Genomic DNA, 27,116 nt, shown 5'->3' with positions numbered 1-27,116 from the left:
TCCAAGATCCCCCGTGTATAACAAAATCCGTGTATGCTCAAGTCCCATTAAGTATAATGACATAGCAAAATGGTGTCCCTAATAAAAAATGGAACATCAAGGTAAATTTATACTTTTTTGGAACATTTTCAAACCGTGTATGCTTAAATCCGTGTATAAAAAATCCGTGTATAAGAAGGGCCGACTGTATGTGGTAATCAAAGCTTTATGCCCAGAAATGGGGAAGAATATCCAATTATGGTGATATGGCAGGCAGGGTAACCACAACCATACCCACGAAGGAAGACAAGGCACTGCAAAATGTGAGACATTGTAAAACAAAAGCTAAAAACACTAATATACACATAAATTCCTTTCATATGGTTTATTTGTAACTATATTGCATATACTGTATTATGTACTCAACCATATTTTCTAATGAACTTATCCTTATTAAAATGACTTACAATATACTTTTGGAACTATGAGCAAGACAAATGCTTAAAATTATAATTTACTAGGAAGAAACTCTTGATTGAATCTACATTTACATTTTTCCTTTCAGTTGCCCAATGTGCTGCAATAAAGGGAAACCCTTTCAACATTTGTATTATGTCCTCAAGAAGCCCATTGCCAAACACATTTGCTCTTCTTTTTCCCTCCAAGAAACAAACAGGTCTTGAGCTCTGGGGGCAAGCCTTGTTTGCTGCAGCTCCTAGGAGAAAAGAACTATATAAGGTTCTATCCTATCCCCCATTTGCTCCAAGGACAGGCTGCCAAGTGGACAAATTTTTTGAAGGGGAACAGCAAAATGTGTTGTTACTCAATGTGCATCTTAGTCATGCTCAAAATGGAGAACATTTTGGAAGTCTTCCTGGAGAGAAAGTCAAAATGTAGGACATGCACTGGAAAAGAAGGCTGTCTGGTCACTCTAATGACAGTGGGAGAAAAGTACCAGCTCTAGTTCTGACAAAAGAGTAGTACTGTCCTGAAGGATTCCTCCTCAGTACCCAGTAGTCACAGAAATACTTACTTTTTCAGAGATTTCTACTGGAAGAAATCCCCAAGAAAGAATGCTGTCGGCATTTTCTTTGCTTGAGGATGTAGCCAGGTTCACTTCATTGGAACCACTCTTGATATTGGAGACATACAGCTGGACCACTTATGGGTAAGAGGTTTTCCAGCTTCATTGAAGCTAGTATTTGATGCATGACCCATTGATTTATATCTGAATTCTTAAAAGGGGTGGAGTAAAACAGAACCCCTTGCTTGCAGAACTATGGTAGCCCATATTTTCTGGAGTAATCTTTAGCTTGCAGCTGTGATAGCTTGGGAAAGATCTTGGATGCTCTCTTCATAAAAGTATCTTACTCTTTTGCCTAGTTTTGCCAGTATTTCTGTGTTATTACAGTATGGAGCAAGACAAAGGCGTGGATTGAAACAATATGATTTCTAAAAGTTGACACCCATGACCCATCACACCACACCTCTTGCTTCCCAAGAAACAGAAGTCCTATTTCCCCTTGTTTTTGTGAAATTAGATTTTTTTTTTTTAGATATGACAATTAAATTTATCATTTATGTCAGGAGTAGGCGACTTGTAGCTCTCCACTTGTTGGGTTGTTGTTGTAGTTGTGTGTCTTCAAGTTGTTTCCAATGTATGGTGACCCCATTATGGGGTTTTCTTGGCAAGCTTTTTTCAGAGGGGATTTGCCATTGTCATCCTCTGAGGCTAAGAGAGAGTGACTTGCCAAAGTCAACCAGTGGGTTTACATGGCTGAACCGGGATTCAAACCCTGGTCTCCAGAGTCATAGTCCACTCAAACCACTATGCCACACTGATTACAACTTCATCATTTCCTATCACTAGATCTGCTTCCTAGGGTTCTTGGGAGTTTATCTGGAAGGCTACAATTTTTTTCATTCTAAATATGTAGAGAGCTGTCGTTGCTCGACTCTACTCACATAATGAGTTGTATGAAGAATAAACTCATAGAATATATTGCATGATTCACTTTGTATCTCTATCTAAAACAAGCAGAATGATTGGATGACAAACATCCATCTAACATAATGTTCTAAGTATCATAGAAAAAATAATTGTGGAAAACATAATTGTGAAATGAACTTTTGCAGCAAAGGAAATTTTCCACTGTAGCGGAATATTAATCATTTATTGTGAACAAACCTTGAACTTAAAAAAAAAGCCATTCCTGCTTATCTGAAGACAAAAAGGGTATTGTTCTTTCATCTAGATGTCTCTGATTCACTTTACAGTGAAAGATTTACTATTGATATTGACCTTGGAATGCAATCTTTCTAAACTGACCTTAAAATAGTATTTTAACTCATATGCAAAAGAGGGCTTGGTATTTTAAAAGTCAGCAAAGAAAAACTGTATCTACCAGTTCACTTTTATTCTTATAACTGCTTCTTTTTATTGTCATATCTACTTCCTACAGTCTCCATTTCTCACAAAAATGTATTCAGTTTGTTCCTGAATGTACATGGCTAAAGCACTTCCATTCCATACAATGTTATGCTTTTGAATTGCTAAATTATGTGTTAGATGCTAGAGAAGCCATTTATTAGAACCCTTATGGAGGTATGAAACTGTAAGAATGGGAGGACATAAACACTGTCCCACCTTTCCACACCATTTCTCCAAGCTGTTTACAGTTATAGTCATCTGTAAAATAGGTAAGTGTGTATAATTACAATTTCCAACTACACATACGCATTAACAACTTTCAGGAAGAAATATGAAGAGTGGAGACAATACACACATCCCTACATCTTCTCCATTCTTAAATGTCCGGGAAAGCAGCCAACAGCTGATAACAAATCCAAACAAACACAAAAAGACACCACACAGAATTTGTGGAGCAAGATAAGTCTTGCAACGCAGACTTACAGGCAAAGGCAGATGAAGTCAGAAACCAGTCTAAGTATAAGCCAAAAGTCAAGTTATGAGCAAAGTCAGGCAATCCCGCTCAATGATTCCAGAAGAGCAGTGTGGTCAGGCCAGTCCAAAGGCTCAAGCTGAGAAATCAGACCTGAGTCAGGAAATAAGGTGTTTTCTCCAGTGAAGTCATAAAACTTCGGACAAAAACTCTGACATCTTTCCTGGGCTTTTTATCATCAGTCCTCATTAGTGCAAGTGGTTTTAATGAGCTGGTGTTTTTAATAGAATCATAGAATCATAGAATCATAGAATCGTAGAGTTGGAAGAGACCACTAGGGCCATCCAGTCCAACCCCCTGCCATGCAGGAAATCCAAATCAAAGCATCCCTGACAGATGGCCCTCCAGCCTCTGTTTAAAGACCTCCAAGGAAGGAGACTTTATCACCCTCCGAGGGAGTGCATTCCACTGTCGAACAGCCCTCACTGTCAGGAAGTTCCTCCTAATGTTCAGGTGGAATCTCTTTTCCTGTAGCTTGCATCCATTGTTCCGGGTCCTGTTCTCTGGAGCAGCAGAAAACAAGCTTGCTCCCTCTTCAATATGACATCCTTTCAAATATTTAAACAGGGCTATCATATCACCTCTTAACCTTCTTTTCTCCAGGCTAAATATCCCCAGCTCCCTAAGTCGTTCCTCATAGGGCATGTTTTCCAGACCCTTCACCATTTTTGTCGTCCTCCTTTGGACACGCTCCAGTTTCTCAATGTCCTTTCTGAATTGTGGTGCCCAGAACTGGACACAATATTCTAGGTGGGGCCTGACCAGAGCAGAATACAGTGGCACTATTACTTCTCTTGATCTAGACACTATACTTCTATTGATGCAGCCTAAAATAGCATTGACCTTTTTAGCTGCCGCATCACACTGTTCACTCATGTTCAACTTGTGGTCTACTTGGACTCCTAGATCCCTTTCACACGTAGTTTCATTCAGCCAGGTGTCACCCATCCTATATCTGTGCATTTTATTTTTCCACCCTAAGTGCAATACCTTACATTAATCTGTGTTGAATTTCATTTTGTTAGCTTTGGCCCAGCTTTCTAGTCTATTCAGGTCATTTTGAATCTTGATCCTGTCCTCTGGGGTATTAGCTATTCCCCCTAATTTGGTGTCATCTGCAAATTTGATAAGTATGCTCCCAATTCTGTCATCCAGGTCATTGATAAAGATGTTGAATAGCACTGGGCCCAGGACAGAGCCCTGTGGGACCCCACTGGTCACTTCTCTCCAGGATGAAAAGGAGCCATTGTTGAGCACCCTTTGGGTTCGGCCGGTCAACCAATTACAGATCCATGTAACAGTTCCTTTGTCTAGCCCACATTTTACAAGCTTGTTTGCAAGTATGTCATGGGAAACCTTGTCAAAGGCCTTAGTGAAATCAAGATATACTATATCCACAGCATTCCCTTCATCTACCAAGCTGGTAATTTTATCAAAGAAAGAGATTAGGTTTGTCTGGCATGACTTGTTTCTCTGAAACCCATGTTGACTTTTTGTGATTATGGCATTGTCTTCTAGATGTTCACAGACTCTCTGTTTAATGATCTGCTCCAGAATCTTTCCTAGTACTGATGTCAGACTAACTGGACGATAATTGTTGGGATCCTCTTTTTCCCCCTTTTTGAAGATGGGGACAACGTTTGCCCTCCGCCAGTCTGCTGGGATCTCTCCTGTTCTCCAGGAGTTTTCAAAGATTATTGCCAATGGCTCTGATATTACATTTGCCAGTTCTTTTAATACCCTTGGATGGAGTTCATCTGGTCCCGGAGACTTAAATTCATTTAGTTTAATAAGGTGTTCCTCTACTATCTCTTTACTTATTCTGTGCTGAAATTCCCCAATTCTGTCCTCTGCTCCATTATCCTCAGGTTGAGCACCCTTTGCCTTTTCTGAGAAGACTGAGGCAAAGAAGGTGTTGAGTAATTCTGCCTTTTCTCTGTCTTCTGTTAGCATTTTGCCATCTTCTCCACGCAGTGGCCCTACCGTTTCCTTCTTCTTCCTTTTGCTGCGCACATATCCAAAAAAGCCCTTTTTATTGTTCTTAACCTCTCTAGCAAGCCTGAGTTCGTTCTGCGCTTTAGCTTTTCTGACTTCACCCCTACACATGCCTGCTATTTCTTTGAATTCCTTTTTTGTGATTTCCCCCTTTTTCCATTTCTTATACATGTTCCGTTTCAAACTTAGCTCGGTTGAAAGTTCCTTAGTCATCCATCCTGGTTTCTTGAGACACCTCCCGTTTTTCTTTCTCACTGGAACGGTTTGAAATTGTGCCTTCAGTATCTCTCTTTTGAGAAACTCCCATCCGTCCTGAACGCCTTTATCTTTTAGTATTTATAAAGTATTTATTATTTATAAAGCCTCCTCAATCAGCAGAGGCATGCCCTTTCTGATCTTATCTGGCTGAAGGTAGGTATGTGATACTTCTCCATGTCCACAGTACTAGAAGGCCCTGCTGCTGTGAGGTTTGGCTCCTGTTTGTATTTTAAAGCCTCCACTGGACCTCCCAGGGCAGAGGTAGGGCCAGGCTGAGGCTGAGGCTGGAGCAACCGGGGGCCCCAAATGGCAGGGTGCCAAGATGGGGCCTGTGACACGTGTTATTATAGTATGGAGCAAGACAAAGGTGTAGATCGAAACAATATGATTTCCACCCTACTGAGCCCTACTTTCTGCCCCAGGGCCCTTAAAGGCTCAAGCTCAGCCTCAGACTCCTCAACCAGGCTGGGCCTGACACTAAAACTAATTAAACTTTGGCAAGTCCAACAGATCTGTTTTTGTTTTATTTTTTTTGGGGGAGGGGTGGAAAATCCATATAGAGTTATTGAATTACAGAACTGTACTGTTGGAAGAACTTCAGAAGTCACCATCACCAATGCACTGCTCCAGCAAAAAATCCACAACTAAAGTATCAATGGCTAATAGCCATTCAACTTCTGTTTAAAAAGTGCCAGTGACTGAGAAACCAACAGGGTAACTTGGAGATCTTTCATTCATAGTGGGCATGTCTACACAAGCCAAATGAAGCCCTCCCTACATGCCATCTGACATCATCCGGCCTGGGAGGGAGTGAAAAGGCAGACCCAACTCCATCAGGGCTAGCCAGGACAAGAAGAAGGGCCCTCCCTCCAATCCATTTGCCATAGTCTAGGCCTCAGAGAACGACTGGACTTGATCCCCTTCCCCATCACCATTCCCTTCTCCTTTTGTGTCATGCCTGTTTAGATTGTAAGCCTGAGGGCAGGGAACCGTCTAAATAACTATCTGTAAACTGCTCTGAGAGAGTGGGTCTAAATACCCTAAATAAATAAATAAGAATACGAAGATGCTCACAAAACTCACAAAAGTAGTTGTGGGTTCTGAATTCCTAAAATGTTTTGATCCAATCAAAAGAAATTTTAAGTATTTCTGAATGCCATGAATTGTAGTGAAAGAAGTTGTATTTAACTGTTACATCAAACTATATGACTGGCTAGATTAAATTTCTAAATTCAAAATTCCAGTTTTACTGAATGTCAGATCCATATGATATGATGTATTGATGATATGGTGGTAAGATGACATGGTGACATAGTATTCTGATAAATGCCAATTTATTGAGAGGAGAATAGGAATCCTGTTGGAAGCCAAGCTCGGAAAAAAATAGGAGGAGGCAAATGGCCTGGAGCAAGAGAGATTTGTGGTTTTATGACCTTGTTGTTCTTGCAAGCAGATCTGGGCTGTAAACCAGGGAAGCTCTCCTTCCTTAAGTGCAATTGAATGATAATGCAGGAAAAGAAACAGAAAACATGAAAGGTCACTTTGATCCAGAACAAAGTCATAACCAGGGGGGGCTCAATTATGGGAACTCTTAAGTATGATTCAAGGGGGAAACTTTTCAGTTCCAATATAAACCCTGGACAGAGGAACTTCTGTCTCAGTTTCTGGAATAAAATCTTTTGTTTTGACCACATTAACATGTTCTCTTGTTTATTGGGAATTGAGTCTGCTGATCCTGACACTGGGCCTCTAACTTATATGATGTATTTTTGTTGTTGTTGTTGTTGTTCAAGTTGCCTTATATCAAGAAAACAGTCTACCAGTCTATCTCCAACTGGAATAGAAGCTTACCACTCTATCTCCAGCTAGAGGAGAAAATTACCCTTTTCCATAAAGGGTTGAAGAGGTTCCTTTATGTTTTGCTGATTTAAGCTGCTGAGTGTCCTAAGTCTGCAGAGATGAATAGTTACTGGTGAGGTGGTGGGGATTTTATTTTTAGTATAGTATAGTGTTATGTTTATTGCTTTATCCTTGATTATATATCTCTGATTTCTGCTCTTTGGAGAAAACAGTGTGATAAATACGGCTTGGGTCCAGTCTATTTGAAGGAGTGTATCTCCCTGTACGAATCCCCAAGAGTATTGAGATCATCAGGAGAGGCCCTTCTCTCTGTTCGGCCACCCTCTCAGGTGTGTTTAGTGGGAACAAAAGAGGGCATTCTCTGTGGCTGCTTCCAAGCTCTGTAACTCTGTAATTATGATTATTAACAGACTTCATTGTAAACACAATTAAAAGTAGCATGAACCAGATTTAAACTGATACCATCTTTTTGGTCCTGAGTTTTCTGTGTCTGAGATCTGAATTTTACTTATCAGCCTGAGGTAGTATATGAAGCTTCCCTATTCATTTCCTCAGCATCATTTAAACAAAGGATATGACAAAGGAACTATTGAATTAAAACAATGGCTTTACCTGCTTGAACTAGTATTTGTACCTTTACATTTAAAATTAAATGCACAAAATATTTAATCTTTATGTTTCACTTTGTGTAAAGGTCTACATGTCAACAAAATTTATGTCTCAATACATATTTAGATCAGAGCTGTTCTTTTGATTAATCATGCTGTTAATTAAACTGAATGTACAGTTGCAAATACCCTACAATTATTTTCTGAAGAATAATCATTAAATATACAGTGTTTACAGATAACTACATTTTTTAAATAACATCCTTGCTTAAGCTCATGAATAATGGTTTGCTGTGATAATTGACATTGGGAATCTATGGCCTTGATGTACAGCTATTCTCTGTGAACAAAACACTGCATCTGCTGTTACTAATGGAGCTCCCTTACTATGCTGGCTGTGTTCAAAATTTATTAAGAGACTGGGAGCAAAGTACAGTGTTGTTCATAATGCTCATCAGACGTATCAGACATATAAGATGTGTTCATCAGACAAATGTTTGAACAAAACAAGAGTATAACCCCCATATATTTGATATGCCCCCCCTTTACTCCCACAAATGGAAAAGCAGGAAGACCATGCAGACAAGAAAAGCCCTCCACTCAATACTGGGATAATGTTCAAAATAGTAGAGATCTGTCTTTGTGATTTTAGAGCACAAGGCCATAAGAATGTAAAACAAGCCACAGTGCATCAAAATGCAGTCCAGAATAAGTCATATCAAGCAACAGCTTGTTTCCTACTCGCCAAATGTATGAGGCCTACAAGAAGGACATGCCTGCACTAGCCCTCTTCTGCTGTTATTCTCAAGCATCTGGTATTGAAAAATATACTGCCTTCATAACATTGAGGTTACATATACTGATCATATCTTTGACAGCTTCATCCTGTATGAATTTTTCTCGTCTCCATGATAAAAATTTTCACTGGTCATCATTACTATTTCTTTTATTACTTAACTCCATTGTTTTACTTTGAGTTGTGCATAGAAATATTTCTCATCATATAGGCTGTAGTATTATGGAAGAGGGAAAGAATAAGCTATCCATCCCCTTTCCCCATAACATGCATAATTTGTACATTGCTATCATGTCTGCCATTACGTAGCTTATTTTCTGAACTAAAAGGCCCCTAGAGTTGGCCATTCCTGACAGCAGAGTTGTCACACCACTTAATCATTCAGTTTTCCCTTTTCTGCAACTTTTCCATCTCAAGAATCATATATTTCAGCTGTACCAACTAAAACTGTTCATAGTATTCCATGAATGATTGCACCCATGCATGAAAGCATTATGATGTTGACATTTTTATGTTGACCACATTTTCTAATGTAAGCTGTGAACAGAAATTCCATTTTCTTCATTAGTGTCCCAAATACCCACACTTGGCATATTTGTTCAACCCTTCAAATAAATTCCAAGGATGAAGGTCATGCTGTGACCTTGTGGGGGCCAACATGTTCAGGTTCAGGTTCAAGTGGCCCCTACTGGCTCTGGGAAGGTTCTCTCCCTAGCCTCCATGTCCACCATTTGTAGCGCTTAAAAACATAATCAAACTGGAAAGTCCCCCTTGTAATCTTGGAACCTTGAGAGGTAATTTTTAGGAACCAGCCTGGCTTCTTTATACCTAGAGGAGGCCTCCCCACCCCCAAAAGAGAGTGACTGGAAATCTCTTCTCATTTGGAGAAGAAAGAAAACAATGCCACAGGCCTAAAAGAGCTATGGACAAAAAAACCTGGGGGCTTTTAAATTTCAACTAAATAGGGAGTGGATGAACAGAGCACATGGGATGGAGGTCAGCTGCATGTGGGAACCTCATGTGATTCATGGGTTGCACTGCATTCAACTCTGAGGTAACTATTATCATTTTAGATCAGGATGCACAGGATGTCAGGAAGAGACCTCTAACTGATGTACAGATGTAAAAGAGAAAATAGGCATGGGGGCACATCACCCTGAGCTACTTAGAACAAAAGGGTGAGGTCAAAAATGTTAAGAAAAAGCAACATGGGATATACAGTAAATGAAATAAAACATGTATGTGAGAGTCAGGGTGACTCAGCAGAAGCCAATTGAGAACCACACAGGTGTAAATGGTAATACAATTAACAAGTCCTGAATGCCAAGGACAAGAAATGTAAAGTGGATAATTGGGCACACCTGAGAATTGTTAAGTGGTCAAGGCTGAGATGATGAAATCATTAATTGTAGGATGAACCAAGAGAACCAATGAGAATGATGTACACGCCTACTGGGTGGAAACAGACAACAGTGGGTGGTACCATGCATTGACTATAATAATGACTATGCATCCCAATGTATTTTGTGGGTTGTAGAGTGGGTAGTAGTAGTGGATAGTGAGGAGTAGAGTATTGTTGTTTTGGAGCTGTATATAGTAGAATAAAGTAGATCTTTTATTTAAGACTACTGAGTTGTCTGGTGTCTTGGGTGAAGCTACAAGAGCCAGCTGGATCCTGAAGAAGGGTGAAGACTTCTGTGGAAGCAAGAGTGAGAAGGCTTGGAGAGTTTGTCGGGGTCTTCAGCCTATTCTCTGTAACTCTGCTAAGCTATAACCACTGGCCAAAACTGGTCAGCGCGGTGCACAACCAGGTGGTGAGTTCAAGCCAGAGGTGAAGAGCTACAACTCCCATCATCCCTGACATTGAAAGAAATTCAAAAAAACTTCCAAACAGTACTCAAAGTAAGGCAAAAATTGAAACCTCCTTCATAATAGAGTTGCCTTGAATCCCAGATGTCAATTTTTTATTTAAAAAAATTAAAAAATAATATTCTAAGGAAATTTGTACAAAATTGGAAGACAGGTTTCATCACAGCACTATTTTTCCAAAAATCAATACATATTGATTTCTCTCCCAAGAACAGTTAACTTGAAGTAATTAATGAAAGATTTTTTTATTCCTTCCTTAATCTTTTGGGTGGGAGTGAGAGGTAGCGCCTGAATTAGTATGGGTATGGGTGGAGAAGGGATACTTGAACTTTTCTGATTAAATTATTTTAGGATTAATTTTATTTCAGCCCAGTTGGGTGGGATTCCTTTCATGCCAAGTAGCAGCCCCTGTATACCACAGGGTTCAAAGCGGCCTTTTAGTTATTCGTAGAGCCTTTCAGAAAGTGTAGATGGAAACAGAGTGGAAAGAATGGAGGAACATCTTTCTATGTTTTTAATTTTGTCATTAGCTTCCTTCAGTTTCATTTTTCAGAGAAAGGCAGGTTATAAATGTATATAAATATAAATGATGATGATGATGATGATGATGATTTTTTTCTTTTTGAGGGCAAAAAACCCTACTCTTTTACTAAAATAAAAGTCCCACCGAATTCTAGTGGACTTCATTTGAGTGAGGGGACATATATTATATATTAGCCAATTTATCTCAGTATCCAAACCACTCCCATGAAAAAATGGACAACATAAACAGAGAATTTGCTCTTTAAACCAATATTTAATTAAAGATTACTTACTGTATTATCTGAAACATGTAGACTTTGTTCTTTTGTTATTAGAAGAAAAAAAGATTTTGATTGTACAAAATCATGTACATTGCTGTTCTGTGAAGAATTTAGTCATTATTTTTGCTCTGTACTTCTGTTTCAATTTGACTTTAATTATGTCACAGAAACCATATTATATTGGAAGCCTTATTATGCTCTTGGAAGAAAATATGCATTTACCTTTACATGAACTGTTACAGAGGAAAAAGCCAATAGTTTACCTTTTAATATCGTATCAGTCCTTTTTCATTAACTTTATAATTTCTGCTTTCCTCTCTCTTTCTACAATTGGCCATTCAATTCATTGTTGCCTTCACTTAAACAAAACAAACAAAAAGAAAAAGAAAAATTTCCAGCACTAAAAATTCTTGTATACTCCTAAGTGGTGTATGTGTAAGAAAAAGCCACTTATCATAAATTCTGCTGTATTCTTGAGCTCAAGTTATAACCTTAAGCAATGCAATGAGAAACTCTAGGGAGAAATGAATGAGAACCCAGTGGAGTATGTACCTATCAGACCTTTGTTACAAATATACTTTTCCAGGAAATGAGTTCACCATACGGCAGCATTCAGGCTATCAAAACATCAACAGAAAGGAGAGTGAATGAAATATTCAATGACTTTTCTCAATAAGAAAGGTAATAAAGAAAGCTATTGCTGGCAGCCACCCATTTTAAAAGGTAATACAGCTGTTTGCAAGCTGAGCAGCACATTTCTTTATCCCATCATTGAGCAAAGTTCCCTGTCATTAAGTAACTGAACTTAATTACTCAGTGTCAACACCTCTGATAATCCCAACTGCTCCCCATTCCCCCAGAACAGACTCCATTTAATTTTACATGGAGTGAACTTGATACTTTACTTTAAAAGTCATAAGAGAAATAGAAAGATTTTTCATATACTTTCTTGCTTCAATAGGAAAAAATTACAAATTATCTATTTCACTACTTATTTAAGTGGAGAATTGGCTTTTTATTTTTATATGCTTACTGTAGACAGAACATAGTAGTAATACAGGGAATGGCACGACAATCTGTCCCCTGACATTATGATTTAGAAACAACTGCTGCAGGAAATATTTTGACTTTCTTCCACTTCTTTCTGAAGAAGGAATTTGTTTTCAGCAGCTACTGATCCCATAGTTTTCACATCAGTTATGTAGGGGAGATACAGACAGCCCAAAAGACAGCTCCAGTTAAGAGCCACTCCTTTTAGGCTAGATCGAGGCCAGGGCAAACAGATGCCCAGCCCCAATCCAGCCAGATTCTGCCCCCAAAAGGAGCAGATAAGATCCATTTCTTTTTGGGGTGAAAAAAAAGCTGTCCCTTCTCCCAAAGAGCCAGCTTTTCCTCCCAAAAAAAACCTGGCTCTGGGGAAAGTGGCATCTAAGCACTACACCCCCCAAGTGGGAGAGAAGCTGGTTGGCATGTAATCACCTGCCAGGCTTCTGTCTGGCTTAGGGGCATGGTGCATGTAAATGCCATGCCTGCAAGCCAGCCTCAAGTGGGTCTATATGAGCTGTCTGTTTTGGCCAATAGTGGCACATATCATGGCACAGGAAGAGAGAAATTTCAAGCACAGGAAGAGATAAAAACCAAAGGGGCATAATCATGGCGTGCATCGTCTGAATGGGCATGCACCAAGATGGTGCCCTGTGCCAAAGGGGCATCATCATGGCATGTACCGTCTGAATTCCAGGAAAGGGTGCAGCTGGTGTATCAGCCGAAACTAATAACAGGCACTCTTTACCATTGCATTCACTTGATTTCTCATATGAAGCAAGGGATCAAGAAGCACCCCCAGACTGCGAACATAGTCCTTCACGGGGAGCGTGAACCCCTCTAGGACTGGAGGTTGCAACCCAATACATGGTTTGGGGGCCCTTACCACAAATACCTCCGTTTTGTCTGGATTCAACTTGAGCTTGTTTTCCCTCATCCAGTCCATTGCTGCCTCAAGGCACTGATTGAGGGGAGAAATACCATATGTTGCCGTTGCTGATGACCGAGACATGGAGAAATATATTTGGGTGTCATCAGCATACAGATAATACCCTGCCCCATGTCTTCAGATGATTTCTCCCAGCGGCTTCATATAAATATTGAATAGCATCGGGGACAGGATGGCACCCTTAGGGACACCACAATTAAGCTCTGTTTTTGAAAAGCAACTGTCCCCAAGCATCACCCTCTGGAATCTGTTATCACTGAAACCTGGTGGGATAAGTTTCATGATTGGAATGTAGTGACAGAGGTGTATAACCTCTTTAAGAGAAATATACCAAACAGGAAAGAAGGAGGAGGAGCATTATATATCAGGGATGTCTGCACCTGTGAAGAGACCCCCAAGTCAGACTGAGGAATTGGATGATGCCTTTCTAGAACATATGACCACATACTCAGATAGGACAGATGAAGTAGTGATGGGTGTTTTCAACTATCCTGATATTTGTTGGAAATCAAACTGAAACAAAAAATTAAGGTCTAGCAAATTCTTCACTTGCCTGGAAGAGAATTTCAATATCCAAAAGGTGGAAGAGACGACAAGGGGGTCAGCTATTTTAGATCTGATCCTAACCAACAAAGATGACTTGGTTAATAAGGTGTAAGTGATAGAATCTTTGGGTGGGAGTAACTATGTTCTCTTGGAGTTTGTTATACAGTGGAAAGGAGAAGCCAGCCATAGTCAGAGATGCTTTCTAGACTTTAGGAGAGCGGATTTCAGTAAACTTAGAGAAATAATGGGGGTGATCCCATGGTCAGGAATATTAAAAGAGAAGGGAGTTCAAGGCGGATGGGAATATCTCAAAAGGGAGATATTGAAGGCACAATTTAAAACAGTTCCACTGATGAAAAAATGGGAGATATTTCAAGAAACCAGGACAGATGACTAAGAAACTTTCAACTGAGCTAAGTTTCAAATGAAACATGTGTAAGAAATGGAAAAGGGGGAAATGATGGCCAAGATAACAGGAAAAGGATTGGGCAGCTGTGAGGCCAGGATACTTCAGGTTGCCCCAGTGTATCCTGGTGAGTGCAGACAAGGCCTGTATTTCTCAGATAATCTAATATGTGGGGCAGGCAATTCTTTTCCTCCAGTGTGCCAAAGAACAGCACTTTATTCATGTTCATTTGGTAGAACTGTCTTTCCTGAAAAGTTTCCAGAGACCAGAGGTCAATGTCTCAAGGACCAACACCAGTCTAGGGACCACCACTTTGAGTAGCAATGGTCTAACATATTGCACTACTGATCTAATCTTATACTGCCACTATATGTTGTACTGGATGATAGATCAGTGTATAAACTGTGCCATTCCAGACCCCTGTCCACTTCCCCAGTCTTATAGGTTCTAATTCAAGAGAAGCTGGGACACATAGGTTTGATTGGATGAAATATCAAATACTTGTTCATGATGGATATTCATCACATCACAAACACACCAACAACATTAACCAGACACTTTAAATGCTCTAATTAAAACAGTAGCAGCAAAAGTAGTAGAGTCTTAAGCTTAGTGAAATGTTCAGTGTAAAATGTTCCTCTTAGAGATAGAAATTCTGAATCCAAATTAAATTTAGTTTTATCATAACGAACACTTTCCAGCTTCACACCTGAAGCAGATGGAAGGCGACTGCATCAGTAAATCAGGACTTTCAAATTACAGCGGTTTATGAAGCTCATCTGCATTTTAATTAGACATAAAGGGTTTATTCCTGGAAAACCTCAAGAATGCCAATTTTTGCCACCTGGAAATACATGGGAGAGTTCATAGTAAATCAAATAAAATATGTTACACATTTTCATTTTGCATATATTTCTCTCTCGAGTATACAGAATTACACAGTTATAGGTACCAGTAGTTTTTACTAGCAGTGATATATAATACTATGAAAACTAGGATTTCACACTCCAAGGCCATTTAATTGGGAAGTTACTGCTTTTTCAAGAGGGATACAAATGTGCTGTTCCCTTCATATAGTACCATTTTTAAAAATAGAAACAACTCCACAAAACTATCATTATTAGACAGCAAATCAAGTGATTAACACCAAAAGAAGAAAATCAGTTTATCGTTTCTATGGCTTTCTTCTTTCTGAGAAAATGAAATTTGTTATTTGCAAAGCAGAAATGTAAAGATTTAATGTTCATAATACTCTGGCAAAGAGGATGGCTCTTTTAACAAGCTCAGTAAAGTGGAACCAACAGAAGTACCTCATCAGATAATTTCTCTGAATTCTGTGAAACCTAGGTTTGGAAACCTCTGATGAGGTGCTCCTGTTAGTTTACACACCAGCAAAAAGTGCTGACCAGTGGGCTCAAAGCCCTTACCATGCTGCCTGAGCACCATCTTGGTGCGTGCCCATTCAGACGGTGCATGCCATAATGATGCCCGTTTGGCGCAGTGCCCAAAAGGCACTGTGCCAAAGGGGAATCATCAAGCCACGGCACTGATCCGGGGCAGAAAGGAGTGGTGTCTTGCCACACCTTCCTGCCCATCTGTAGAGCCCCTCACTCTTTAAAAACAGAGCTCCTGGGATCCCTGAATGTCATGGCCCCCCTCTCTCTCTCTCTGTATGTGTGAATGTAAGCATTTCCAATGGCTGGTATTAAAAAAATGTACTATCTATGAGTTGTCTCAGTTTTCATTATTGCTTCAAGCATCTTCTTAGAGTCATAGAGTAGATAATGTGCACTTCAATCCCATATTTAAACTCTGTACCCATTATTGTACTGTATTATTCCTATCACCCTCCTCATCATCTTTTTACAATCCTGTTTGTGCACATGCCACCATTATTCTCTTTTCCACTTATCTGACAAACAATTGCCCATAATTGGGAAATTTTTGCTCTTTCCAATAATTTTCTTTTCATAACTGCCAAATTCCTTGTCCACATACATTTCATTTCAGAAAAAATGTCACTTTACTTAACAGACTACTCCCATCTACAATTATTTTAGCATGCTTAATAAAATGTATATGTCATTCATAGGGTTGCTATTTAGCCTCTTACTTTTTTGTTTTTGCTGATTTCACTGCTAGGTGGTAGAGCTGAACAATTATCCCAGTGTTGTGTTTAGGGGTTCCAACCATAAATTATCAAAATCTGGATGGGAAAAAAAGCAAGATTGTCAAAGGGCCAAAACAGAGGACCCTAAAGGGGTGGCGTGACGCAGGATCAGGGCTGTGGCAACCACATGCCACAGCCTTGATCTGGCTATTTGCTGGCTCAGAAAGAGGCAGCAAAATGCCACTCCTTTTTGAGCCAGCAAAAGGTTGCCCTTTCAGCTGCTGTCCCAGCTTTGTTGTGCTCCTGTGGCATATGGTGTATAAATGCCGCACCGCTGAAGTTATACAGTGCTGTCTGCCATCTGGTCATGCAGGCAGTGTGCGGCCATCTTGGGAGCAGGAGCGGGGCACGCATAATCTAAATGCCACCCCCCTACACACCACCCCCAAGCTGGCTCTTAGCAATGGTCTATTTGGGACCTGTTTCCCCATTGTATTAGAATGATTAGAAACAATTGTAGAGCATGTCTAAAGACTTCATTCAAACTAAAAGAATCACAGCTTCACTGAATGTAAACTGAAGAATTTCTCTTTTAGACCCATCCTGCATTGCCTTAAATGGTCCCAGTGCTCTAAAGCACTGCTCCAAAAAGTTTCAGGAAGCTGGGAAAGTTGGTACAACATATTCAATGAGAACTCCAGATCCAATCCTATGGACTAAATGAAGAAAATCTCTTTCAATCCAGGATGAAGTACTTAATTCAAAATAGAATAAAATCAGAGCCACCCATTAGTAGAAGACAAAACTGTCATCTCCTCCATCTATGCATTAAAATGATACTGTTTTCAGTTCCAGGTAAAATGGGGAAAAGAACAGTGCACAACAAACTTTCCTTGCTCAATAATTGTTGTTTGTCCTACCATTTCATTATGGAACCTTTTAGAGCTGACTGATTCAGGTACTTAGTTGTGAATGCATCTAATCAAAATAATCATAGAAAATTAGAGCTTTTTCGGGAAGCAAGAACAAAGCATACATTTATAGTTTCATAAAATAGCAATAATCTCATTATGATCTTTATAGCTTTTAGCCTCATATAGTTCCATGTTTATATAATGTCATATGCAATCAAGCTAGAGATGTTGAAATCTCTCAGTCTATATTGTTTTTAGTTCTTATCCCAATCCTTTCTGCAGATACTTTTTGTTTCCTATCTAGTTTTGTTTCATATCTAGTTTCATGACTTTGCATTTTCCCCACATGGAAATTTTAATGCAATTTTTATTAATTATTATTAATCTTTTAAAACACAAAATGTGTTCTTATTTCCAAATTTTATCCAATATATATATATATATATATATATCCCTCATTTGCTAAAATGTGCTTTTTGGCAAACACATTTTAAAATGTTTGCTTTACTTTGTACACATTTTATTCCACTGAAATATTCCCAAAGCAAATGTGTTAATTGTTTTTCTGGGATATTTTTCTTCTTACATTATCCCGCAAACAGTTAGAAGAGATTAGTATCATCAAGACAGTCAAATCCAACAAAATTATTTTTCATCCCTACATGCAACAGACTTTGGGCATGTTATAAGCAGTAGCCCATGGTACATTTCACAGACAGTAGTATTTAACAATATAATGTTATGTGTCAGTTGTCAGGATCCTTTTGGTTAATTTCACTGAATACATTCTTGAATGATGAATAAAAAACTACAGATTTTACTCTTGCAGATAAATAATTTTGCCATTTTCTTTCTTTTTGCAAGAAAGTCATTAGATTTTATCAGACAAGGGGAATTGGAAGTATAATCCGATGGCAATCTGAATGCAATCATGGGGTTTAAAGTTATTGCATGATAACCCACTACACACAAATTTGGGCAATGGGAAGTCAGTCCGAACACAATCATGTGGTTTCACATTATTGCATGATAGCCTGCCACACGCAAATTCAGGCAATGACATGCTATTTTCTGGCAATGAGTAGCCAATTCGAATGCAATGTGTATTCACGTAATTGCATGAAACTAGTGACTTAAAGTGAATGCGTTTTGGCCCCACTTCTTTTTCATTCGAATTTAAGAGAAATTCCTCCCGTTTGATAAACTTGATTGAAAGTGCACAGTTTTCAAAAACTACAGTAGAGTCTCGAATATCCGATGTAAATGGGCGGTCCCATAGGTTGGATAGTCGTAAATGTCGGATAATCCGGAGGGTCACTGGGGGCCTGGTGGTGGTTGCCGCTGCCGTGCTTGGAGCCCTTTCTGGCTGGGGGCTCCAAGCCCTTTCCGCTTGGAGCCCTTTCCAGCCCTTGCCTCACCAGCTTCGTTCTCCTCAACCTGCGGAGAGTGCACGCACTCCCCACTGGCTGAGGAGAACGAAGCCGGCGAGGGAAGGGTTGCGCCCGGCCCTTTTCTCACTGGTTGAGGAGAACAAAGCTGGCGAGGGAAGAGTTGTGCCCAGCCCCTGCCTCGCTGGCTGAGGAGAACGAAGTCAGCAAGGGAAGGGTTGCGCCCAGTCCTGGTTTCCCTTGGCCCGAATGGAGCTCCCCGGAGCTCCCTTCAAGCCAAGGGAAAGCAAGCCATCTGTTTGGGGGCGTGTCTGTGGATGCAGAAAGGCCGACAGCCACGCCCCCAGGTTATCTGACACTCGGATAATCCGGAAAGTCGGATGTCCGAATGTCAGATAATCGAGACTCTACTGTATTCTCAATCTGGAACTTCACATCTTAAAAAAAGTATATTAATTTCTCCAGAAAATCTAAGGGATCTTGTAGCACCTTTGAAACTAATGAGAGAAACAAGTTGTAACATAAACTTTCATAGACTTAGGGCCGAAACAGACAGCCTTAAAGTGGTGGTGTCATGCCACCCCTTTGTGCGTCAGATCAGGACCGTGGCAACCGTATGCCATGGCCCTGATCCAGTCTTTTCCCGGTGCAAAAAGGAGTGGCAAAATGCCACTCCTTGTTGCCCTGAAAAAAAGTGCCCCTTTCACGCTGCCATGACTCTTCTCTGTTCCTGCAATGCACAGTGTGTAATTGCTGAGCCACAGGAGTGTTCTCAGGCTGCCCGCCATCTGGTTGGGTGGCTGGCATGATGCTAGTTCAGAAGCACAGTCTGGGTGGGCGGTGTGCAGTCCCCATGCCCCCACACCACCCTGAAGCTGGCTCTTTTTGAAGGGTCTCTTCAGCCCCTGTCTCTACTTACTAGATGCACAGAAATGAAGGTTTTTAAAGTAGAAACTATTCTCTGCCAAAAAAAAAAAAAAAAAAGAGTGCACTTTACACACAGAATAACTCCTGAAATGTAAAGTCTACAGTCACCCCTCCTGGGATCCTTCAAATATCCGGGGAGGAGTGACTTCTGCTATTTCCAGTGGCGTGCGCACCCAGGCCATGCTCACAGGGATGTGCTCCATTCAAGCCTATGAGGCTTGAATATGCACGAGCCTTCGTTTTCACAGGACAGTTCGGAATGGTTCCCCTGCAAAAATGCAGGGCCAACTGTAATTCATTTAGGATCCTCTTCATTAGGGTTTCCCATTAAATCTATACCATCTATACTTAGTTAAATCACACTTGTTCCATGAGTGTATACTAACTGAGGCACCATCTGCACTGCAGAAGTAATCCAGTTTGACACGGCTTTAACTGCCATGGCTCAGTGCTTTGGAATTCTAGGATCTGTAGTTTTGTGAGATATTTAGCCTTCTCTGACAGAGAGAACCAGTGGCCGCAACAAGCTACAGATCTCAGGATTCAAAAGTGATGAGCCAAGGCACTTAAAGCATTGTCAAACTGCATTACTTCTGAAGTGGAGATGCAGCCAAGACTGTCAGCTAGAGGGTTTTTTTTTAATTATTTCTTTTAATGTCCTTTTTCTTCCTTATTTTTTTTTTTGGTGTAAAGTAAAAAAGTTTAATGATACAAATTAGGTAAATAGGTACAAATGTAACAAATTTGTACAAATTTGCATAGATATACTTCTGTGTGCTGTTCAGTAATAGCAATGTCAGAAATCCAGGTTAGAACATTCATTACAGTCATTGAACTCTTGCATTTACTGAAAGTGTTACCCAAACCCATCTTTTAAGCCATGCAGTCCCCACAACAGAGAACTTCTAAGGCACATAAGAGTGGGAGAGTAATTGTAGTGGGTTGCAATGCAAAAGGGAGCTGCCACAGGACTAAGCTGCGGCCAGGAACGAGCTGGATGTATCATCGATCACTGTCCCACTCTCCAGTGCCTCAGAAATTGCTCTCTTGGGAGGGGAGCTGGTAAGCTTTGGAGGGGTAACATTGGTAGATGTAGCTATGTCTATATAGCTATATCATCAGTGCTACATCTTTCAATAAAGAATTTCAGCTGAAATAATGGTATAAAGATAATATATTTTAAAAAATAATTTTAAATAAAATTGAACAGATTTATAAATTATATATATATATATATATATATATATATATATATTAAATTTAAATAAATAAATAAATATAATCTGTATAAACATAATAAACTTGCATATATTTGATCAATAAAATATTGGTACAAACTAAAAAAAGTTTGTACATTTTAATTAGGAATGATTTAAGTTAATTATTTTGTTTGCCCAGTTGGCTCTTTTTGTTGTTAGTGTTCAATTTGTCTAAAGCAATATAATTCATTTTTGTAATAATGTGTCCAGTTTATGTGCAATATTTCATTTATCTAGTCTTTTTTAAAAAGCCACATTTTAATTCACAAAACACATACACTGCTGATAATGTTGACTTACAGCAACCCTAGAGCAAACTTATAATGAGATTTTCTTGGCAAGATTTGTTCAGAGGGGGCTTGCCACTTGCCATCTTCTGAGGCTGAGTGTGTGACTTACCCAAAGCCACTTAGTGGGTTTCTTTGGCTAAGTGGAAATTTGAACCTTGGTCTACAGAATCCTAGTCCAACATGCAAGCCTTTATACTGCACTTGAACCTTTGGAAGCTCTTTAGAGCTCTAGCATGACATATGCACACCCATCTGTGCCTACCTGGAAATGGTATTTTCAGTCAGTTTACTGCTTCTCTGTCCCTAGGTTTGTTGGTCTGAAAAACACATCTATCTGACCATCTACCCAAATCACCAAGTGGGGATCAAAACTGAATCAGGAAGTCCTTCCATAGTCTCTTCAGCTTTGTGATGTGTGCACTACCTTGCCAAAGAAAATAGGGACCCTACTTTTTTTAACGTTTTTGACACAGAATGAGTAAGAAATGATCTATTCATCTTCAAACTTCCTTCTCATGACAGCTGCACATATTTTGAAGTATTTTATAAAATAGTAAAAAACATTATAAAATAGTAAAATGCCTAACTCAGTTCAGTGAATATCTTCCTCAGTGCCACAAGAATACAGGTTCCTAGCAAGGCAGTTCTCAAAAAGAATTGTAGAATTACTGCCCTATTAGACAAATTTAATTCTTATGTCCCAAAAGAAGGTCATCAATGAACCACATTGGGCATTTTACTATTTTATGAAATTTATATTTTTTTCAATACCCTTTTGAGACTGTTTCTTAGCATATGTCTGCAAAAGTAACTATTAAACTGAATTTTGAGTGGATTTAAAAAAGAATATCATGATTGCCAACTACTGAGTTGTGTTGAAAAAATGTTATTGTTGTCTACCTTCAAGTCATTTCCAACTTATGGTAACCCTAAGGCAATCCTATCATGGGGTTTTCTTGACACGATTTGTTCAGAGGTTTGCCATTGCCATTCTCTGAGGCTCAGAGAGTGTGACTTGCCTTAGGTCACCCAGTGAATATCATGGCTGATCAGGGAATTGTACCCTGGCCTCCAAAGCTGTAGTCTCATACTCAAACCATTGCATAACACTGGCTCTCCACTTTAAACAATAACTGTAAATAAAGTGTAAACAATTACACCCTGAACTCTAATGTATTCAATATCTCAGTTGTTCTCAGCCATGGCTTTAATCAATAGATGCACTTTGTCATTAGGCCATGGACCAAGGACTTCTGTCCCCTCTCTTAATAATAATAATAATAATAATAATAATAATAATAATAAATAAAACTAAGGCCAGAATTGTTCTTGTTGAATATAATAGAGGAAGAGAATGCAAGAAAGAAACTGAAACAAATATTATATTTAATTTCTACAGCGAGAATAAGTATGGCAAAGAGATGGAAAGATAATGAAGTTCCGACAATAGATGAATGGTTAATAAAATCCGCCGAGGTTATAGATATGGACAACCTGACAAAATTGCTGAAAGAAGAAGTATATGAGGGAGATATCTTAAGTTGGAAACCCTTTATTGAATTTTGTGAAAAGAGATGGAAAGCATAAATACAAGCAAAACTACAGTTAAAAATTAAAGTAAAAATAGGATAGTGAAAGGGATATAAGGCAACTAGTATAAAGAGAAAATATAGATATAAGGTTGACGTATGTACATTATTATGTTTGAAAATGTAAATGGAAATATATGTTTAGGTGAAGGGGAAAAATTAGATGTACACTCTCAAAAATGAAATATTTCTCAGCATATGATAAGAAATCGAAAAGACCAAGATGGTTCTAGGGAATAGATAACAAAGGAGGAACAAAGAAGAGAGCTGAATAAGTTATGTGAGAAGATGTGTGTAAGAGACATCTAGATGGCAAAGAATGATATGTGAGGGAAAGGGGGGGATGGAAGTGAAGTAATGTGATAATATTGTAATGCGAAAATGTAAATATATATGTGATTTTTTTAGCTTTTCAATAAAAATTATTTTAAAAATAATAATAATAAAACGTTATTTATATACCGCTTTTCCAATGACCAAAGCGGTGTACGACAAGAATATAGTTACATACAGGTTAAAAATATAAAATCTACATATCTCAGTATACATAAAAACACAGGGCCAAGAGTCTATCAGTCAAAGAAGTGCAAATCTATCACAAATAGTGACTACAGAGAGTCAGATGGGTATGCTAGTTGGAATAAATGTGTCTTCCGAGCCTTTTTAAAGGCATCCAAAGTGGAGCAAGCTCAGATTTCGTCAGGAAGATTATTCCAGAGAGTAGGTGCTGTCGATGTGTATGACCTTTTGTGAGTTGTTGACAACCTCACTCTCGGACATTCTAATAAAAATTTTCCTGATGTTCTGAGAGTGCAGGGTGGATTGTGTGGGAGGAGGTGTTCCTTCAAGTAGCTCGGGCCCAAGCCATGTAGGGCTTTATAAGTAATAACCAACACTTTGTATTGAGCCCGGAAGCTGATGGGCAGCCAATGAAGAGATTTTAATACTGGGGTTATATGGTCTGCCCGGGATGTTCCGGTGACCAGTCTGGCTGCCGTATTTGAATTACACAAATGGGTTACATGAAATCTTTTCCTAAAAACTCATCCCTTTGCAAAACTCTTTCCCTTGAGCGAAGTTGTGGTTCTGTCAATAGCTGGCTTAATTTCTTTTTCCACCCCTTTATTTCTGAGACAATGAAGTCAAGTGCAGGAATGAAGCTGGGTTTCCTCACCCCTCCCCTTTAAAATAAGGCCACATGAAGCTGTCTATAATTTCTCATTCTGTACCATGGATCTATGAGAGGAAGCTGTGGGTGGAGAAGAAATTTTTGGAGTAAGTGTGGGCTTCCAGCAGTACAAAAAAACAGAGGGGGGAATCTAGCAGCACCTTTAAGATGACCTTCCATCACTATTAATTCCTTTTTTCAGACACTCTAAAAGAATGGTATTGAATTCACAGTTTTAAAGTTCTGCCTACTTCTGGCATGTGGGCCTTGAGGTCTTGGTGTGGGTGGGGTCATTTTGTCTTTGGGACAAAACAAGTTCCCCACTCTCTGCTGGAGAAACTCCCTCTATAAGCTCAACTATCATCTGTACTTAAATTCACAGGAGCTTGTCTGACATTTTGGTTGCTCTTTTCTTAAATTTTATTTAGAAACCTAGATTCCTTTGTACTTAGTATATAGCTTTTTGTGAATGGCTTTGTTTCAAGTTCAAATTGACAGCTTCTTGACCCCTTAATTTACTACTAGAGAGAATTACAATTTATGTTAATAATAATAAATAATAAATTTATTATTTTTATACCGCCCTTCCATAGATCAGGGCGGTTCACAGCAAATATCAATAAAACAATTAAGAATACATAAAAACACCCCTCTCTCACTGACCCCTCCCCCCCTGGTAAAAAGCCACCACAGCAGCAAGACAGTCCTCCGGAGTTCTGGGGAGCTTTTTCCAAAGGTGACAGGGGGGGGGGGCAGCGGCAGAAGTAGTCCTCCACCAGCTCTCAGGCAGTCCCCGATGTTGCTGGGTCTGCCTGATCGCTCCCTCTGAGGCCGAGATGACAGTTGAAGAGGGAGGGGCCTCTTCCTTCAGGCAGTCCTCGATGTTGCTGGGTCTGTTGTTTTTTGTTGCTGGCTAAACTTACTTAAATTGCTTGCTTAAATTTAGTTATGTAATCAGTAGTTATATTTGTTGCCATAATAATAATAATAATAATAATAATAATAATAATAATAATAATAATAATAATAATAATAATAATCTCTTTATTGTTAGCTTTCCACACATACAAAGCAGTGGCTAGAACAGTAGTGGGAATGATATGGCCCTCCAGATGTTGTTGGACTGCAGCTTCCAGAAGTCTTAACTATGCTGCCTAGGGATAATGGGAGCAGCATTCTAACAATGCAAGACAATCATTCTCACTCCTGGCCACATGAAGAACATATAGTGTATGCTAATGTTGCAGTTCATTCTAGCTTGAGAAGCCTAGTCTGTGCTTGTTCAGACCCTTTTGATATCATTTGTAAATGCTGCAGTGCACACACAGAGAGACGCACAGAGCTTGTTATGTCCATCGCTGAGCAGAAATGTTAATAAGATATGTTGATCCCACATGTAGTTTAAGATAGGAACCAGCACGTAGGGCTCATGCAATTTAATTTATCTCTCTGGATACAGTATCTGAGAGCTATTGTTATTGCTCCATGTTTCACAGTAGAAAAGAGTCTGGGTATAGTTTCCACTACATGCCAAAACATCTTGGCTGAATTTCTTTCCTATTTCTCTTAGGATTTTTAGAATGCTGCTGCTGGTGGTGGATTTATTGCTTTGCCTAAGGCAGCAAAATTTCTTGGGATGGCCCTGTGAAGCAGAGTGGAACAGATCACTTTCATAAATCTTGCAGGGAACAGAATTACTGACCATTTGGAGGCTAAATGCCAAACACCTGCTTCAGAAATAGTTGGGACATATTGCCCAATTATCAACACTGTCCAGTCAACATTTTCACAATTTAAGACAAAACAATAAAAATATATTCAATGAATGTTAATAAGCAATACAAATTCTAATTATGCATGTAAATCTGTGCCAATGGAAAACTCAACACTATGAGCAGCTCTCAAATTCTTTGTGAGTTTGGGTTCTAAATGGACTTGCCCTGCAAATAATGATTTCAATCTTTTGTTTTCAAGAAGAAGTAGTAGCAAAGCTGACCTAACTAGAAAGTGTCACTGTACTGTGTATATTGTGTTGTACAGCTAATTCTGTTTGATATCATTAATACTGTATTTTTGCTATTTTGGTCACATTGTTTTTAATGTCATGTATCTCAATGACAAGAAATGTTCTCTTCAGTTTTAAATTGATAGAAAACTATCACCACAAAATCATAGAATCATAGAGTTGGAAAAGACCACAAGGGCCTTCCAATCTAACCTCCTTCTGTCCAGGAATACAGAGTAGAAGCACTCCCAACATATGGTCATCCAGCCTCTGTTTAAAAACCAAAGAAGGAGACTCCACCACACTCTGATGCAGTGTATTCCACTATCAAACAGTTCTTGCCATCAGCAAGTTCTTCATAATGTTTAGGTGGTATCTCTTTTGCTGTAGTATGAATCCATTGCTCCATATTCTAGTCTCTAGAGCAGCTTGCTCTATCTTCAATATATGTTTATAATTATTTAAACAGTGCTGTCATGTCAACTTTTAACCTTCTATTCCTCAGGCTACACGTACCCAGCTCCATCTCCCACATTCTCCCTCAGAGAGTGGTGGAGTCTCCTTCTTTGGAAGCTTTTAAACAGGACTGGATGGCCATCTCTTGGGGGTTCTTTGACTGTGATTTCCTACATGGCAGGGGGGTTGGACTGAATGCCCCTTGTGGTCTCTCCCAACTCTATGATTGTAAGAATCTATGAGAAGTAACTTCCCTTGAGACCTAGGCTGTCTCTCTCCAGCACCAAGGTAACTGCCACACTGAATTTCTCAAATTACATCTGGGAAAAATCTCAAACAGTTAAGTCCTAGTCCCTTAGCTTACTCAACATGTTTTTTTTAAAAAAAGAAAAAAACACTCACCATAAAGGTTGACTGGACTTATGCATTTCCAAGTCACACCTCTGCTTCAGCCCCATTTCTGAAATCATGTATAGAAACAAACTTCTATTGGTTCTATCCACACTCTCACTTCTTTACAAGCTATTTCCCCTCATGAGAGTGGTAATGTCTGCTGGGGTTCCTTGACATTTCCTGGGCCCTAAATCTTTAAGGGAACCTAAGCAAGTAGAGCTGGCCCTTCGCAACAAATAAGGCTCCAACATGGTGAGAGTAGAAGTGTGATGAAAACATTGGAAGTAAGGACAGGGACAACAAGCTTGTCTTTGCTTAGGCGGGTTACAAACCGCCATTTTGTGCGTATTAACTACGTATTAGGGTTAGGAAGGGGCAGTGCTTCCGCACCCCCCTAACCCTAGTACGTAGTGAATACGTACAAAATGGCGGTGGCCGTTCCACACAGCTGCCGCCATATTGACGTAGCGGACGCTGTGCATCCTCACATTGCACGGCGCTTATAATGTCGTGAGGGCACCATTGGCGCCTCGCGGCGTCA

At 39.4% G+C, this 27,116-nt stretch overlaps 1 protein-coding gene across 1 annotated transcript in view; it reads right to left on the bottom strand.

Moving 5' to 3' along the window:
- MGAT4C (MGAT4 family member C) overlaps positions 1-27,116 on the bottom strand; it is a 472,680-nt gene that overhangs the window by 352,029 nt on the left and 93,535 nt on the right. The window lies entirely within an intron of this gene.

This window comes from Sceloporus undulatus, chromosome 5 (genome assembly GCF_019175285.1).
Source record: "Sceloporus undulatus isolate JIND9_A2432 ecotype Alabama chromosome 5, SceUnd_v1.1, whole genome shotgun sequence".
NCBI lineage: Eukaryota > Metazoa > Chordata > Lepidosauria > Squamata > Phrynosomatidae > Sceloporus > Sceloporus undulatus.
The sequence above is the reverse complement of the archived record's forward strand: the minus strand, read 5'-3'. Positions and strand labels throughout refer to the sequence as shown.